General features: G+C 38.5%; 1 protein-coding gene across 1 annotated transcript in view; it reads left to right on the top strand.

Moving 5' to 3' along the window:
- PCDH15 (protocadherin related 15) overlaps positions 1 to 19,669 on the top strand; it is a gene marked incomplete at its 3' end in the record, with an annotated part of 1,266,261 nt that overhangs the window by 275,753 nt on the left and 970,839 nt on the right. The gene's annotated exons all lie outside the window — the stretch shown is intronic.

Here is a 19,669-nt window from a genome sequence, read left to right as displayed (position 1 = left end):
TGCCACGGCCCCTGGTCCCCTGTCTGCTCACAGTCCCACTCCCACTGCCCCCGCTCCCACGTGCTGATGGTGCTGGCCCCACTCACACCCACTGACGATGCAGAGCGATTGGGACCAGTGGCAGGTTTTAGCAGAGGGTGCGAGTGGCGGCTGCCAGCCCCAATCACCCCACAGGAGCAGGTGGAGGTGGAGAAGCCCTGAGGGGCGACCAGAACTAGCAGCCGCCACTCTCACCCGCTGACGGCACTGAGTGAGGAGCTGGCAGTGAGTGCGAGTGGCGGCTCCATCACTGGCAGCTGGTGCTAGTGGGACCTGCGCTGGCAGCAGGTTTGAGTGCTGGGCAGGACCGTGGGGCGCGGGAGCAAAGAATTTTCAGTAACCACCAGAGGCTCGCCCCAATGACAGTGATCTGCGCCCCGCCTTAGTCTGGTGCCCCCACACACCTGCTCCACCATCCCGCCACGGCTGATGACCGCCATGTTCTGCGTTCTGTCGCCTATACCTGCCATGTTCTGTGCACTCCCCCTGGTGGTCAGTGCACATCATAGCGACTGGTTCAGTTGTTCTGCCCTTTGGTCTATTTACATATTAGGGTTTTATATATAGAGAGATTATAACATAGGTCAGCTGATGAGAGGCACTATACATAACTCCCCAGTGTCTTTGTCAATCAAAGAGAAGGAGGGTTCAAAAATTTAGTCTGGTCTTTGAAGGAATTCATATTTCATCCTATGGTGCCCAATGGGGTGAGCAAGCCAATGAAAAGAGATGTTTGTTCCACATTTATTTCTCATTGCTCAGATAGTGAAATGAATATCCAAAGGCCATGGCAATTAAATGAAAACAATCCCTTTATCTTACTAAGAAAGCATGACAGTTGGATAAGCATTTGGATAAACATTTACAAGATATGCAGAGGGCGGTGGGAAGAGGTGGAAGAGAGTACACGGGGGTAAATTGTGATCGAAGGAGACTTGACTTGGTGTGGTGAACACACAATACAGTGTACAGATACTATGTTGTGGAATTGTGCACCTGAAATCCATATGATGTTGTTAACCAGTGTCACCCCAATACATTCAATATAAAGGGAAAAAAAATTACAGAACAAATGACTATTGGATAAACATTTATTTGAAGGAAGAACATTATTTAATAAAGTTTGTTCTACTCTTCTTCTCAGAACCCCAAAACATTTGGCATTTCCAGTGACATGCTGTCTTGTTCAGAGTATCATACTGTGATAAACAGGGGGAAATGCAGTATGTATCCCATGAAAATTGTTGAGGAAAGGTGTGCTAAAGGGTGCAAATGTTTACCTGTGGCTTGAGAGCACTTTTCCTACACTTAATGCGATTCCAAGGCAGTATAAGAAATGAGTCTACATAAAAGTACTACTTATTAAGGGATTATGTGACAATAATTAGCCACTTGATCTCATCATCACTGTTGCAAGTGTACTGTAATGGTATGATTATTCCCATTGTAAAGGGGATTAAACCAAACCTGAAGAGATCAAATAACAGGGGTAAGCCATACCTCTAGTAAATAGCAGAGCAGAGATTTGAATCTAGTCCTAATACCGAACTAGGTGCTCTTTTACTTACATCATTTAGTTTCCTAATACCACATTCCTGAGGCAATAAAGTAGTGTAAAGGTATCTAAAATGATAAGGGAATGCTTGAAAAGGCATAAAGAAAATTGTGTGTTAAGATACTTGGAACATTACATTCATTAGAAATAGCAAAGCACTGCCTAGCTGTCATGGCTCAGTGGTTGAGCCAGGAGGTCAAGGTTCAATTCCTGGTCACAGCACATGCCCAGGTTGCAGGTTCAATCCCTAATGTGGGACTTGCAGGAGATAGCCGATCTTTGATGTTTCTGTCTCCCACTCCCTTCCTCTCTGAAATAATATATATAAGATATTGCAAAACACTAATTGATTTAGGGAGGTAAGTGGTGTCTACATAAGTAATATTTGTAGTTATACCTATACCTGGGAAAGTGCTAATAGAAAAGTGGATAAAATGTGAGTTTGGGCATGCGACATTGTTTTTACCTATTACTAACAGGAAATGTCACAAAATTAAAAACAGTCTTAAGCCTGGCTGGCATGGTTCAGTGTTTGAGCATCGACCTATGAACCAGAAAGTCATGGTTCTATTCCAGGTCAGGGCACATACCTGGGTTGTGGGCTCAATCCCCACTGTGGGGTGTGCAGGAGGCAGCCAATCAATGATTCTCTTTCTTCACTGATGTTTCTATCTCTCTCTCCCTCTCTCTTCTTTTCTGAAATCAATGATGTTTTTTTAAAAAAACAGTCTTAAGTTATAATAAAGACATAATGTTCAGTAGTGAATGAAAAATTACGATCTCTGATCTCTGAAATGTTCAACACAAGACTGGATCAAAACAACAACAACAAAAATCAGTATATCTACCTGTCAATTGCTATGAATTTGGCTGAAAATATGAAACTTACTCCATTAAAAACTATTTTTTTTCTGAAGAAAAGGATATTGTACAAGACACCTATCTAAATCAGTTTATTAAATGCAACCGATTGCATCTGATTTGCATTTCTTTTAATGACAAAAATAATGAGGCAATTTAGTTTGATTTTGTTAAGTGGGTCAACTATTTTATAAAGAGTAATTCCTATTATCATATCAAATCTTATGGTTTAGGCACTGAACAAGTTCCAAGCATTTTATCGTTCTCATTAATAGAAGATAAATTATTTTTCTCTTAAATTTCCTAAACATTTACCTAAATATGCAGGTATTTTATACCATTTAAGTCAGCGATTTTCAACCTTGTTCATCTCATGGCACACATACACTGATGACTAAAATTCTGCAGCACATCAAAAATATGTATTTTTTGCCAGTCTGACAAAAATAGGTATAATTTTTTGTCACTCACACCGGATGGCTATTATTGTGTTGGGTGTTGTCATTTTCATTTGACACTCTCAGGGAAAAGAGGTCAGTGCCCCAGGTATTACATGTTTTAAAAGTTATTGTGGCACCTGGGTTGAAAATCGCTGATCTATACTAATATTTTATTGGCATGCAGATGATAGCCATCTATACATGATATACATTAACAGAACTTTAGGCCAATTATTAAATTATTAAAATTAATATTTCTCTTGTAATTCATCTCCACTTCTGCTTAAATGTAACTGGAAATTAATTTCTAAAGGTTTTAGGTGACACTTATTTTGACCGATAGCTGTTCTCTCTTGCATTTACTATATGCCAGGTACTGTGCAAACTGCTTTACATATTTCTTTATTGAATCAAAACTTGCATATGATAAAACGGTCACCCTTTCTTAACAGTTTGCTGCATTTTTATGTGTATACTCCTGGATAAATTCTTGTATATGCATCAACCCCCATAAATACCACTTACATCAAGATACTGAAATTCCTATGACCCCAGAAATTTTCTTTATAACTTCAGTGCTATTATACTACTCCAGTGTGTAACACTATTTTGACTATTATCAGCATAGATTAGTTTTGTCTGTTCTTGAGTTTCAAACAAAGGCATTGATGAAGTGTGCACTACTTGTAACTGCTTTCTTTTGCTCCACATAAAGGCTATGAGATCCATTCTTGTGTATATCAGAAGTTCCTTCACTTTATTAATGTTTACATCTAATAAATTGTAGAGCTGAGATTTAAATATAGGTGTATGTTAAATGAAGTTCTTAAACATTAACTTATAGAGCTTCTACTTACCTCAAAGCAAACCCAAAATCTGGAGAGCAGAAATACCATCACTAGAATCCCACTGAATACACTATAAAGTGGTTATACTAACTGACCTCACTTCAGTTACAAACACATACATCTATTTTATTATTTCTTTACGGCAAAAAAATGGTTATGGTCTATGCTATTTAAATAGTAAATTGTGTAAAAAAAGGAGAGGATTTTTTTTTATTGGCAAAATTGCTAAGCAATACATCTATAATAATAAAAGCGTAATATGCTGCCCTAACTGGTTTGGCTCAGTGGATAGAGCGTTGGCTTGCGGACTCAAGGGTCCCAGGTTTAATTCAGGTCAAGGGCATGGACCTTGGTTGCGGGCACATCCCCAGTAGGAGGTGTGCAGGAGGCAGCTGATCGATGTTTCTCTTTCATCGATGTTTCTAACTCTCTATCCCTCTCCCTTCCTCTCTGTAAAAAATCAATAAAATATATATAAAAAAATAAAAGCATAATATGCTAATTAGACTGGATGTCCTTCCAGAATACCTTCTGGATGAAGCCAGGCTGTGAGGGCCGAGTCCCTTGCAAGAACTTTGTGCATCGGGCCTCTAGTTTTAAAATATATTTACATGCGTGTGATTATAAATAATAAAATGTCTTAATTTGAATTCCAAGAAACCAAAAATAGATACAAACTTCTCTTGTCATGTTTTAAGATGAAAAAATAAAAGGACTGCCTTGGTCAATGTAGGCAAATAACTAAATTTAGAAAGCTGTGGATAAATTATTTCTTTTACAACTAGCTAATCTGTACTATCTAGTGAGATGGATAGGATTGGTGTTTCACTGTTGCCCTTCCATACTCATACACATTCCTTCATATCCAGCACTAGAGATTCCCATAATAATATTAATTTTATAGATAATTCTTCAATGATCACTTTATTGGTAAGCAATAAAGTGCTGTAAATCATAAAAGGCATATCTAAACTTCAACTATAACCAACAAAAGCACATGAATGAATAATGGAATTATAACCATGCTCATTAAGCCACTCACCCACTATTGTGACATGGCCAATAAAGTTGGAAACAACAGTGTGTTCTATTAGTGGTATCCATTCAATATTCATACCATAATAGTCACTTGAGAGGAGATAAATAGCCTATGCAGCAATAAATTGAAAGGTTTCTTTGATATAAACAAACATTTTTCTCTTAACATTTTTCTTCTTGTTGAAATTGTTGATTATGATGAAATGTTCATCATATATCCATGTAACTCTTTCTAAGATATTGGCCAATGTAAAGTTTGTTCAGAAAGCAAATGATTGAATGTGTTAATAGTACAATAACATGGAGAAACAGAGATATTGAAATAATGAGAAATTAGAATTAAAAAAAATCCTCATGGAGGACATTCCATTAATTTTTAGAGAGAGAGAGAGAGAGAGAGAGAGAAGAAACATTGATTGGCTGCCTCCCACAAGCTCCCTAACCAGGAGATTGAACAGGAAACTCAGGCATGTGCTCTATCTGGGAATTGAACCCTTGACCTTTTGGTACAGGAGATGAGCCTCCAACCTAGTGAGCCACACCTGCCAGGGCAGATTTATTTATTTATTTATTTATTTATTTATTTATTTATTTATTTATGTATGTATGTATGTATGCATGTATGTTAACATAAGAATGGAGTAGATAGCAACAACTCCCGAGTCTTTTAAGAAAGTAGAAGTATCAGCATTAAAGGACTTTATTTTTGTTATATAAGATTACCATAAAGCTTTTGAAAATTGTCTCACAGACTAAAGTATTAGTAAAAATGATTATTTTAGATTAGCTGTGCAAAATTGGAAAAATGTTATAGGCTACTTAATCACATAAATAAAAATAGTTTTTTAACTCCAGTAGAGATGTAGTAAGAGTCTTTTAAATGACAGAATATATTTAAAGTGGATGTAGTTGTGTTATTTTCCATGTCTTTAATAAAATACATTTGCCACTCTAACCTGTTATTTTGATACTAGAGGCCTGGTGCATGAAATTCATCCTCTCCAATCTGGGACCCCTTGAGGGATGTCCAACTGCCCATTGAGGCCCGATCCCGGTGGGATTGGGCCTAAACGGGACAATCCAGGACTGCTGGCTCCCAACTGCTCACCTGCCTGCCTTCCTGATTGCCCCTAACCGCTTCTGCCTGCAGCCTGATCACCCCCTAACCACTCCCCTGCCAGCCTGATTGATGTCTAACTGCTCCCCTGCCAGCCTGTTTGCCCCCAACTTCCCTCCTCTGCTGGCCTAGTTACCCCTAACTGCCCTCCCCTGCAGGCTTGATCGCTCCCAACTGCCCTCCCTTGCAGGCCTGGTCCCTCCCAACTGCCCTCCCCTGCTGGCCATCTTGTGGTGGCCATCTTGTGTCCACATGGGGGCAGGATCTTCGAACACATGGGGGCAGCCATCTTGTATGTTGGAGTGATGGTCAATCTGCCTATTACACTTTTATTAGATAGGATAGAGGCCTGGTGCATGGGGGGGCCAGCTGGTTTGCCCTGAAGGGTGGCCCGGAACAGTGTGGGGGTTCCCTTGGGACGTGGGGCAGCCTGGGCGAGGGGCCTGTGGTGGTTTTCAGGCCGGCCACGCCCCCCGGTGACCCAAGCGGAGGCCCTGGTATCTGGGGTTTATTTATCTTCTACAATTGAAACTTTGTAGCCTGGAGCGGAGCCAAGCCTTCTGCTTGCTCCATGGCGGCAGCCATTTCTGTTGGGATTTATGTATCTTCTATAATTGAAACTTTGTAGCCTTAAGCGGAGGCCAAGGCAGGCCAGGGTAGGTGGAAAGCTTGGCTTCCTCCATCGCTGGGGTCAACCCTCACCTCCTGCTCTCTCCAGCTCTGTGGCTGCCACCATTTTTGTTGGGATTAATTTACCTTCTATAATTGAAACTTTGTAGCCTTAAGCGGATGCCTGGACTGGCCAGAGTGTGCAGAAAGCTTGGCTTCCTCCATCGCCGGGGAAACCCAAGCCTCCTCCTGCTCTCTCCGTAGCCGCAGCCATCTTGGTTGGGTTAATTTGCATACTCTCTCCTGATTGGCTGGTGGCGTGAGTGGTGGGCGTGGCTTGTGGGATATAGGGAGTGGTGGTTAATTTGCATATTACTCTTTTATTAGATAGGATTTAGTATTAGATAATGAAAACAATGGTTAAAATGGAAATATTTTTAAAATTATATTTAAGAAAGATGATAACTTTTATCACTGTTAATGTTTTATTCATTTGCTAGAGGCCTGGTGCACAAAATTGGTGCATGGACAGGGGGTCTCCCTCAGCCCAGCCTGCACTCTCTCCAATCTGGGACCCCTCGAGGGATGTCCAACTGCCTGTTTAGGCCCAATCCTGGTAGGATTGGGCCTAAACGTGCAGTCGGACATCCCTCTCACAATCCAGAACTGCTGGCTCCCAACTGCTCACCTGCCTGACTTCCTGATTGCCCCTAACGGCTTCTGCCTGCAAGCCTGATCACCCCTAACCACTCCCCTGCCACCCTGATTGATACCTAACTGCTCCCCTGCCAGCCTGGTCACCCCGAACTGCCCTCCCCTACAGGCCTGATCACCCACAACTGCCCTCCGTTGCAGACCTGGTCCCTCCTAACTGCCCTCCCCTGCTGGCCATCTTGTGGTGGCCATCTTGTGTCCACGTGGGGGCAGCCATCTTTGACCACATGGGGGCAACCATCTTGTGTTTTGGAGTGATGGTCAGTTTGCATATTAATCTTTTATTAGATAGGATTTGCTATAGCAGCTTTCTTTTTTCTTTTCAACAAAAAAGTCTGAGGAAGTAATATAATCTGTGAGAAGAGTTTAATTCCATGGGAAGAAAAAATCATCTGTAACTTGAACACTATCAAAAAGTATATACTATGGGTTTTCTGTTTTCAGAAAAAAATAGCATATAGTAGTTTTAGGACTTATCATTGACTGTTCTTTTTTCTCATACACTAAACCATCAGCAAACTCAGCTTGCTTTACTTTCAAATTATATCTCTTATCCAGTCAATTTTTGGCTTTTCCAAGGCTACCACCCTAGACCTAGCCATCACCATCTGTTGCCTGGACTATTGCTAGATATCCTCGCATATCTTCCTGCTTGCACTCTTGCCCACCTGCAGAATGTGTTCACCATGTATCTCACAGTAATCCTTATCAAATGTAAATCCTATTACATTATTCTTCACATCTCAAACCCTAATGGTTTTTAATTGGGGGTTCCTATTTTTTTTCTAGAAATGACTAGAAAATGAGTATTTTAGGGTTTGTGGTCCGCATACAATCTCTGGTAAATATACTTTTTGGGGTTTTTTGGATGTTTTATTAACAAATATTTATAATGTAAAACATATATAGACTGATTCATAGGCCATGTGAAAGAAATAAAAGTCTGGACAATGGTCAAAAGGTCATGTGTAACCCCATCCAATTTGGCTACTGCTTTGACATCATCATCTATGTGGTTCCCCATCATTCTCTGCCCTCAAGGTACATCACCCTCTCACTGTTCTTTGATCAAACAAACTTACACTTCAATCACATTTTTGCATTTGATGTTCCTTCTGACTGTAGTGTTCTACCTCTAGATAGTCACGCACTGACACTTTACTTCTTTCAAGTTTATGCTCAGATTTAAGTCCTAAGAATGCCCTACCTTATCCACTGCCTTAAACAGCACCCCTAGTTGTTATTGATTAATGTTCCCTGAAAATAATGTTTTATTTTTCATCAAAGCTCTTTTTTAAAGTGAACTTTAAAATACAAACTTTTAGTTAAAATGTAACACAGAGTGAAAACTATATAAATCAGAAGTGTATAGCTAGGTTGAATTTACCAAAATTCACAAACTCATGTAAACAACATCCAGATCAAGAAACAAAATTTCAAAAGCACCTAGGATCTTTCTGATGCTCCATTTCAGTCACTACTCTCTGTAAGTATCCAGACGCCTGATTTCTAATCCCCAGAATTAGTTTCACCTGTTTTAACATTGTATACATGGAATTATACAGTATGAACTCTTTTTCTTCTAGTTTTTTTTTCAGTCAGTATTTGTGAAACTCATATACATTACTGGGGATAGTCATAGTTTGTTCATTTTCCTTGCTTTATGCTACTCCATTTGTTGTAGCAAGTACTTTGACAAAGTCTCAAATATTTCTAACATCTGATAACGAAGAACATAGAAAGAGAATATGCATTCTGCCTAAATAGTTGTCTCAATAATTCCTACTTACATATCTCTCTATCTCTCCTCCTTTGTTGGGCTTCATCTTGGAGCTGCTGGAAGCCTGAGAAAGCTGCTTCAGTTTGTGGGTGGGGAGTGATCCAGAAATCATCTGCTTCCACTACTTTAATTTCAACTGAGGAGAGCCACAAGGCTAAAAAGAAGTGACACATTCAAAGCCTCAGCCAGTTAAGGGCATAGCCTGGCATTGCTCACCCACCCTGCCCCAGCTGCCCACTTCTTAGGACAGCAGGTGCATTCTGGATCCTAACAGTGGTTACACTGGTCCCAAACCTTGGTAAGGGAGCCCACATCTAGTTCTGCCCTGTTATACCCTGAGGGAAAACTGGTGGAGAATGAGGATGGAGGCATTTCCCAACATCCCCACCACTCCAGAAACCTGCACTTTGCACCTGGCATCAAGGCAAGGGCGCCCTTGGTCATTGCTATCTAGTGTGTTAAAGTGGTGCTCCACCTCACTTTGCTTCTAAAGCCACCAAAAGTTCATTGATCTTTAGCCGCTTTCTCTCTATCTGCATTATGCACAGTCTTGCTGAATGATTTTCTAACTTGAGTAAACACAAGTTCATTTCTACCAATTAAAAGTAAATTTATTTCCTTCCAATAGAACCCTCATTTTCTCCTATCTTATCTCCACAGACTTGCTACTGCTATGCGTTAACATAGTAGTAGTAATGATATAATTTTACGTTCACTTAGAAGTTACTATTTATTAGACACTGTTCTTAGTGATTGACATACACCAATTCTTTTAATAGTACAACAGCGTGAGGTAAGATGTTCTTTATTGATCTGTTTATGGATAAAAAAGTAAAACCAGAGTTACATAACCTCCCCAAGTTTACAGCTATTTTGTGACAGAACCAAGATTTATCCCAGATTGTCTGATTTCAGATTTTGTTATTAATTAATATGATTTGTTGTGTGCATGTGCCAGTATATGTGTGTATTTGTGTGTGTGTATGTGTGTGTGTGTGTGTGTGTGTGTGTGTGTGTGTGTGTGTTGTGGTAAGAGAAGGTAGGTGTCTTAATAGTAGATAAAGATAATTAGAACTAAATCTCACACCCTAAAATCAGGTTTATTTTTTGTAGTATTTTTATTTGCTTCTTATTGGTGTCATTTGTTTTGCTTTGTTTACAAATAATGATAAAATATTGACCATGATGAATTACTAACTTTGCAATATACATACTACATATGAACTCAGTATTTCTATATTAGAAAAACTTGAACCTCATTGTGCCAAAGACCTTTGGCAGATGCTTCTATGCATTATAATACCCACTTCATCATGCCAAAACTCTGGACCTTCTCTCAATCACAAATAAGCTCTGAAGGAAGGACAGTCCTGCTAAGAAAGTGAGGTCATTGCAGATTTAAATCCAGTGAGGGGTGGGAGGTGGATAGAATATTTGTAATAATACTAAAAATTTTATTATGACATCTAAAATTTGTAAGTGTGATAGGATACAGCTTAAATGCCTATTAAAAAAAAACATTACTTTCTTCCCTAACAAAAAAGACTTTAAATCAATATTCAGCTTCTGAAAATGATAAAATAATTTTAAACTAAATTTTATACAACCTCTCCTTAAATAGTACAACATGAAATATCTTATATAATAAAAGCCCAGTGACCGAATGGTGGGATGACCAGAATGACCGGTCAACCAATTGCTATGACATGCACTGACCACCAGGGGGAAGACACTCAACGCAGAAGCTCCCTCCTGGTGGTCAGTGTGATCCCACAGTGGGAGCGCCACTTGGCTGACCAGGATGAGCAATGCTCCCATAGTGTGAGCAGCTGCTCAGAGGGCTGGTCCACAGCCGCTTGGACCAAGATGAGTGGCACTCCCACGGCACCCGATCCCTGCAGGCCATGACCCCCACCAGTGCACAAATCCCATGCACCAGGCCTCTAGTATCATATAGAAATAATTATAATGCCCTGTATGCAATTATATACAATATAGTACCTGATTGGTGTTAAGAACCTCAAATTTTGCTCTTCTTTAAATGGTTCCAATTTTTTAATTAAAATATTAGTATGCTCAGATAATTATTGTCAATAAAGTAAATATAGTTCTTAAAAACTAACATGAAAAGGGCTAATGTTCAAGTCCATATAAACAAGGGCTTGTATGCAGACAGACGCAGTCTGTAGTAATTTTGGTTCAAGATGCCAATTTTGTCCTAATATAAGACCTGCAATGCAGTAGTACTGTAAATAGAAAAGAATTATATATTAGTATCTTTTCATAAGACAGTACAAATTAAACACACAGTTTAAATATAACTCAGTAAATTACTTTGGAAAACCCATTTGCTTAATAATTATAAGCTAAAGAGTCTGGTGCACCCATTATTGCCAAGTATTAATATCTTAAATACTACAAACATTAATATAAAACACCACTTTGAAACTAAACATATTAAAATAGAAATTTGTCTTTCTTTTTGTTTTCTCTCTTGTTTTCACAAATACATGTTAGAAACTTTGTCTTATCAGGTTTCTCTATTTCAAACATTATAGCTGCAAAGACTCTATGATGTAAATGCTTTTTGAAGCCATTCTTTCAAAATAATTTTAAACTTTCAGAATTAAAAACAAAGGCGTACAATTATTTAAATATGCTTAACAAAACTCAATGAATTGTGAATCATAGAATTTCTGACTATTTTCTTTAATCCAGCTTGGCTTTAACTTGTCTTTTTCTTGCTGGTTGAAATAGTATTTCCCTCCAACTTCTATCATCTTCCATATGTCAGGCCTCAGCTTAAATATCACTTCGCAGACCACTCTGCCTTGCTACACTCTCTGAAGTAAGTCCCAGTTCCCAAGCAGAGTCTCTATTTCAGGCCCAGGCATGATGGTTTAAAAGCCAGTTTCCTTCAAATGATTTTTTTTCCTCTTTTTTTTTTTTTTTTTTCTGAGTGTATTTTCCTCTACTAATTGAATGTGAAAGCATGGGCTCCATAAATCTCTGAGGAGGACCTAATAGCATCAGTCCTATTAAGTGACCACTCATTTTGGGGTGTGTGAGTGTGGTGGACTGTGTGGTGGGTTGAGGTCTCAGGACATAGGGCCTAAGGACCAGGGGCTTTGTGGCTATTTTGTTGTCTTCCTAGGAATCTGGCCATCAGGTTTGTCCTGGTGAAGCCCAGCTATGTTCCGGGACCAGTTAGAGAGGTGGGTCTGGGTGCCAGGAAGACCTGTGGTCTGTCTGTTGTGTAGTCTGACTATTGTGGATGTTAAATTATTATAAAGATTTGTAGGGAGTTTGGTTCCAATGTACACGCTGTGTGGTTCTAGTTGCCATGGAGGATAAAACTGATTAGTTGCTGCAGACAATTAGTGGTGACAGACCTTCACTGTCATTTGCTGGAGCCCATTGTTTCTGTAGTTCTAGTTTCTGGGTAAGTCGCCATTAGTTCTCTCTTTATCTCTCTCAGTATTTTGTGAAGCCATCTCATGACCTGTTCACTCTCTGAATCTCTTCAGTGATTCACAGGAGTATGTGTATTTATTACATTCTCCCTTAATTTACAGTTATATGTGGGCAAGAGTCAACTGATCTTTTAGATTGGCAAACTCTCCCAGAACAAGGATTTGTGTCTATTATTCTTTATGTTTTTTCACAATTTTGACATACTTTGATAGGCAGTATTTGATTGAAATTGATAGCACTTTTCACATGTAAATTCCAAACCAAAATGTACTTTCTAATAATAAAAATAAGTATCAATTTTAAAATAGATTTCATGTCACGGTACTCAAGAAGAGTTATGCAATAACATACTATTAGTGAGGATTTGAGAACATAATTCTATTTTTGTAACAAAGATAAAACTATTTGTAAAATTGGATGTTCCACGATGTGTTGACAAACTCAGTACAATACGTGAAATAAGCAAGTTTTGAATGTAATAATTCATAATTGCACCTGTTAACACTTACATCAAAATAATTTTATATAGATGAAAATATTTGGTATAAATTTTCTTAATATAAAAATAAATAAAAATCAATATCTAACCTCTGTACTAAATAATTAGTTTTCATTTTGAAGGAAGAAAATTAACTGCAAATGAAAAAGATAGGTTTTTAGTGATAGTCATTTAATATCTATGTCAAATGCTATAAGACGCAAGAACAGGGGAGGCAGAATTTTGCCTTTACCATTTTAGGGTGTTTTCATCTGGGCCTGAGAATTAAAACGACAGAAGACAGGTTAACAGGAGTAAAGCATACACATTCATATAAATTTTACATGGCATAGTGGCCCTCATAAGGAAATGAAGCCCCAAAGAAATGGAGAAACCTACATGCTTTTATAGTAAACTAGTGGCCCGATGCAAGAAATTCATGCATGGGGGGTGGTATTCCTCAGCTCGGCCTGCACCCTCTCCAATTTGGGACCCCTCGAAGGATGTCCTACTGCCAGTTTACAGGGATCAGGCCTAAACCGGCAGTCAGACATCCCTCTCACAATCCAGGACTGCTGGCTCCTAACCACTCACCTGCCTGCCTGCCTGCCTGACTGATTGCCCCTAACCACTCTGCCTGCCAGCCTGCTCACCCCCAACTGCCCTCCGCCACTGGCCTGCTCACCCCCAAATGCCCCCCGCCAGCCTGATCACCCCCAACTGCCCCCCTGCTGGCCTGCTCACCCCACCTTCCCTCCACACTGGCCTGCTCGCCCCCAACTGCCTCCCTGCTGTCCTGATCACTCTAAACTGCCCTCGCCTGCTGTCCTGATCACCTCCAACTGACCCCCACTGACAGCCTGCTCGCCCCCAACTGGCCCCCTGCTGGTCTGCTAACCCCCAATGGCCCCACCCCCCACCAGTCTGATCACTCACAACTGCTGTCCTATCCTGGCCTGATCACCCACAACTTCCCTCCCCTCTTGGCCTCTAACCGCCTCTTCCTCGGCCCCACCACCATGGCTTTTTCCAGAAGAATGTCTGGAAGGTCTCCTGGAAGGTCTCCCAGTCTAATTAGCATATTACCCTTTTATTAGTATAGATAGAGGCCTGGTGCACAGGTGGGGGCTGGCAGGTTTGCCCTGATGGGTGTCCCAGATCAGGGTGGGGGTCCCGCTGGGGTGCCTGGCCAGCCTGGGTGATGGGCTGATGGCTGTTTGCAGGCTGGCCAAGCCCCCCAGTGGGGACCCTCACCCCATGGGGGTGTGGCTAGCCTTGGTGAGGGGCTGAGGGCTGTTTTCAGGCTGGCCAAACCCCCTTCAGGGTGGGGGCCCCGCTGGGGTGCCTGGCCAGCCTGGGTGAGGGGCTGATGGCTGTTTACAGGCTGGCCACACCTCCCTGCGACCCAAGCTCCCAGCCCCTCCTTTTTTGCCTTTTTTTTTTTTTTTTTTTTTTTTCAGCACCTCCTTGAGTGGAGGCCAGGGCCGGCTGGAAGCAGGTATCTGGGATTTATTTATCTTCTATAATTGAAACTTTGTAGCCTTGAGTGGAGGCCAGGGCCGGCCAGGATGGGTGGGAAGCTTGGCTTCCTCCATCACTGGGGGCAACCCAAGCCTCCTGATCGCTCCAGCTCTGTGGCCGCTGCCATCTTGGTTGGGTTAATTTGCATACTCACTCCTGATTGTCTGATGGGCATGGCTTGTGGGTGTAGCAGAGGTATGGTCAATTTGCGTGTTTCTCTTTTATTAGACAGGATTGAACAAAGAGAGACAGTGTGGAAAAGTAACTATGAGAGAGAGAAGGGTAATGGGAGAACAGATAATTTTAACAAGGTCACCTCTATGGAATTCTCTTGGTCTCATATTTTGTGACCAGAAATATGATTTAGGAACTTAACTTTTGTTTAGATGCATTACTCCCATGGTAAAATTGGTGTTGTTATGCATTTCACTTAAAAGCACAGTTTCCAAGTACCTACCTGAAATTATGTAGGGCTTACTATAGATAAAAGCAATGAGTAGATTGACAAAATTGACAGTTTTAAGAAGAGCAAGCTCATTAAAACCTTCAACTCCATATGTATTTAAAATATCCAAATTAAAAATGCCGTAACAGTTTTGCTTAAAGATAAACTGAGGCATATTAATAATTTTGAGAGTCTGTTTGAGCATTTATTAATTCAAAGCTGGCAGTGCCCAAACCAGAGATGCTCAAGAGTGCTCCACCATCAGGAGCTCAGGAAAAATTTTTATAGAGAAAAGACATACAACAAAGTCAGGAAAGTATTGCTTGGGTATAGCTTAGAGCCTAATGGCTGTTTATGATTGGTTGCTCTTAGCCTTTGATTTTGTAAATTTAAGGTGTTTACAGGCATAAATTTTTGTTTTCTTACATAGGCCATCAGAATCTTAGAGCCACTTCAGTCCAATGACCTTCTTGTAGAATTAATTTAACAGTTTTCTCTGAATGGCTTATTTTGCTTAGCATAATGCTCTCCAGTTCCATGCATGCTGTTGCTGATAGTAAGAATTCCTTCTTTTTTATAGCAGTATAGTATTCCATTGTGTAGATGTACCACAGTTTTCGAATCCACTCATCTGCTGATGGGCACTTAGGCTGTTTCCAAATCTTAGCTATTGTAAATATGAGGTACCATCTCACACCTGCAGAATGACTATCATCAACAAATCAACGAACAACAAGTGCTGGAGAGGATGGGGAGAAAAAGGAACCCTCTTGCAATGCTGGTGGGAATGCAGACTGGTGCAGCCACTGTGGAATACAGAGCTTTAATGGGTCATTGGAGGCAAAGAAAAACATTAAAAATGTAGGCAGGAGGGAGGCTGGGGGAAGGTCAATTGGGGAAAAAAGGAGACATATGTACTACTATTTGTAATACTTTAAACAATAAAAAATTAAATTAAAAAATAAATAAATGTAGGCAGGAATTATACAGTGTTTATTTATTACCAATTACAAAGCATACTCAGTATCTACAGAATCCGTACATTTCCCCAGCTCTTGTCAAATGTAGCTAAACGGCTGTTTGGATGGGAAAGGGTGAACTGGAATCTGAATGAAAGTAAGCAGCCTCTGGTCTCTGCATTTGACAAAGCTGGTTGTTGCTTAAATTTGCACAAGAAAACTCTTTTTTGTAGATCTTTATATTTCAAAGGCTTTTAGAATTTGTGAAGCTATTTGCAACTTACAGAAGAACAATGCCCTTTTCTAATAAAAGCTTTCTCAAGCAAAGACTATTTAAAAGAAAAACATCTTTTAACTGTACATATATTTAAATCCTGCCTTTGTTTTAATGTACATACATTTAATGGAATGTATAGCATTCTTTCCCAGATCAGTAATCATATACTTATTCACATAAAAATCCCAAAAAACTCAAGTCTCCTCCATTGTATCACTCTGTTTTATTAGATCATGGCTTAAACTATGTTGAGATTTTATGAAACTGAATGAATTTGTTAGGGTGATGGTAAGAAAAATGAAACAAACAACAAGATATGACTTATTAGAAATTTTAGAACACATCTTGAACCTATAAATGTTGGGTGAAAAATGTAAGATGGAGAAATAGTAAATTTTAACTTTGAGATATCATAGTGTATGTAATGCATTTTTGCATGTTTGAATTTTTGTTACATTATAATGCCATAAATATTCTATAAAATGCAATTTAAAAAATGGTGTGTTCTGTGTGCACTATCTAAGTGATTTCATGGAGTTACTGTAGCATGCTGGGTATTAAAAGGCCTTTTAGATTTCAAATGATTTATAATATTCAAGTCCTCTGAAGTGGCCATTCATTGAACATTTTTTATGCAAAGTAGTCACAAAGTTTTTTGCAAAATCATATATTAATCACTTTGGTCACAAAACCTTGTTCTCTTAGTGGCTTTCTCTAGGATTTCATGCCAGTCTTTTCTTAAGCTAAAGCTGTTTTAAAAAAATCAAAGACCTTGCCTTCATTTGAACATTTTCATTCTCTTATCATGAAAGAAAAAAAATTATAGTATTTTGACTAGATGAGTACTTAGGTTTAAACAATGCTATTAATAAATAATTATAAGGTCTTAGAATTTCTTTTCATTAAAAAGCATTATATTTTTGTTACTTAAAGTTTACTAATACAGGTGTTTTTTTCTGAAATATAAATTTATTCTGATTGAAAATACACATTTATATTTCTTATGTTACTAAAAATAAATGGTTTCTTAAGGTTTTTAAGGAAAACAAATGCAATCTTTTTAGTCTTTTGAGAGTCTCTAGATTTTTAAGAAGGTAAGTAGTCATAAAATCTATTCCACAGCAACCAGGAAAATTTTATTTTATTATTTCTAAAAGGTTAAATTAAGGGTAATATTTAAGACTAGAAGCCCGATGCATGAAGATTTGTGCAGGAATGGGCCCCACCTTCCCATGCTGCCAAGAGACCTTGAGCATTCAAAATAACCTGCCTATGTATGCAAATTAACCCAACATCTGTGTTGGTTAATTTGCATAGCCACTCCTGATTGGCTGGTGGGCGTTGTGAAGGTACGGTCAATTTGCATCTTTCTCTTTTATTAGTGTAGATGGTTCTCAGATTTAAATGGCTTTTATCTCTTAATTCAAAGTCTTTTCTATGTCTGAGTTCTTACTTGATTTTTCCTGTTTGGTTAAATGTACTGCAGATATGTGACAGTTGTGCCACGCAATCACCACTACTCAGCCCTTCCACATCTTGAAACTATATAAACTATTTACTTATATCTTACACTATAGATATAAATTCTGTTTTATAATTCCACAAGTCTAGGGTTGGTGATGTGTTAAAAAAAGTATAATTTTCAAAAATTATTTGGTCTTTGGAACTATAATTACAAAGTGTATTCATAATCATATAAAATTAAGTTTTCTACATAATTATAATATGCTGAAATTATATAAACTTCTGTTTCATGGATCCCTGCCTCCTCACATTGGATCCATTAAATACTTTTAGTCATTTGCAAAGCTTCTACAGTGTTTGCTATATGTTGTAACACATGTATTCATTACTCAGAAATAATGGTGAGTAACCCCACTGTATTACCAGTTAGAACCAAAGTGCAGTGCAGAATGGTTTGTTTAGAATGGGACTCAATGCAGGTTCATCAGTTTTCAGGAATATAAAGAACTAAGTTAAATCTAGCTATTTCTGTCTTTGAAGCTATACTCAGAACCCATGTATAGTCAAGGAGTCACTGTATAATTATCTTCTTACTTATTATGGTTATTTTGATTACATAATTGAGAAAATCAATAATATCCTTTTTATTGCTGTTATTACAATATGTAATAACAAGAGTTTTCAAATGTGTTCCATGGAGTGTTAGAGTTGTGCAAAAATTCCCAGATGGTACCAAGGGGCTAGAGAGGGCTTAACAGGTAATGGTACAAATTTTGAAGATCCTACCATACCCCATCGATAATTTGCCTGAAACTGTTCAGCTGATGTATTTTATATAAAGATGTTAAGTTTACATGTTATTGTGAAAAAAAATAGAGGAATATATAGCTTACTTTTTAAAAAATTTAGAATACTGTCCTTTCTTTTTTCTTAAAGTTATATATTTCCTAAACTTCAAAGAGTTATAAAATTTACTTTTATACATATTTTGATTTTTACTTTGTGTATATATATATAAAATTTGTGTATATATATTTTCAAAATTTGAATTGTGTGTTCTAGATTTTTATAATTATCTCCTTTCTAATGATACTGTTTACTTGCTGCTATTTGATATAGATGATTTTAGAAGTACTATTTTAAAATCCTATATAATAAAAGGCTAATATGCAAATTGTCCCCTCTACCAGGAGTTTGACCGGGAGTTCGACCAGGGGGTGGGGCCAGCCTGCCAACCTCCCATGCCCCCTTTCCCCTGGTTGGCCTGGCCTGATCAACCATGACTGGCTGGCTGGACCCCACCCTTGCATAAATTTGTGCACCAGGCCTCTAGTGTTTGTATATTTATCTCCATTTATTCAGTAGTTCACAAGCAAAGTTTGGTTTTGAGCAACTAATAATTATTTTGTTTTTCATAAATTAAGTGTATCTGTCAACCTCATATATTCTCCAGAGATTCAGGGGAACCTGTTTATGCATTTAAAAGAAACTATAGCTCTTTTCCTCTATTTCTGAACACACACACACACACACACACACATATATATATATATATATATATATATATATATATATATACACTTTATGCAGTACTAAGTATAAAACTAAGAGCTTTGAATAATTCAGATAAGTTCTTTAACATTGAGGAAAGACTTATTAGCAATAAGTAGGAATATTATCAATACCAAAAATGTGTTAAGATTTTACATTACATTATCTTAATATTATCCATTTCTCATTTGAAAAAGCACAGATATGAAATTTGTGAACCTAAGGAAATAATGGTATGGTATAATATTCTGAGAGCTAAAATTGTGTTGCCTCAAAAGTAACCTTTAGTCTATATAATTGTTCTTAATTCCCTTGGATCTATTTACCATATATAAAACACCACATTTTTAAAGTGTCTTTGAGGGAGAATTTATACTGAACTTTTAGCACTCTGGTCAAATGGCATAAAAACATTTCAGGTGGAAGTGTTCTTTGTTTCCTAAGTAAAGAATTAAGCTGGAGCATGCATGAGAGTAAGCATTCTGAGAGTTAAGTTTTA

Source organism: Plecotus auritus (genome assembly GCF_963455305.1).
Source record: "Plecotus auritus genome assembly, chromosome: 9".
Taxonomy (NCBI): Eukaryota; Metazoa; Chordata; class Mammalia; order Chiroptera; family Vespertilionidae; genus Plecotus; species Plecotus auritus.
Note: the sequence above shows the minus strand (reverse complement) of the source record. Positions and strands in the feature narration are given on the sequence as shown.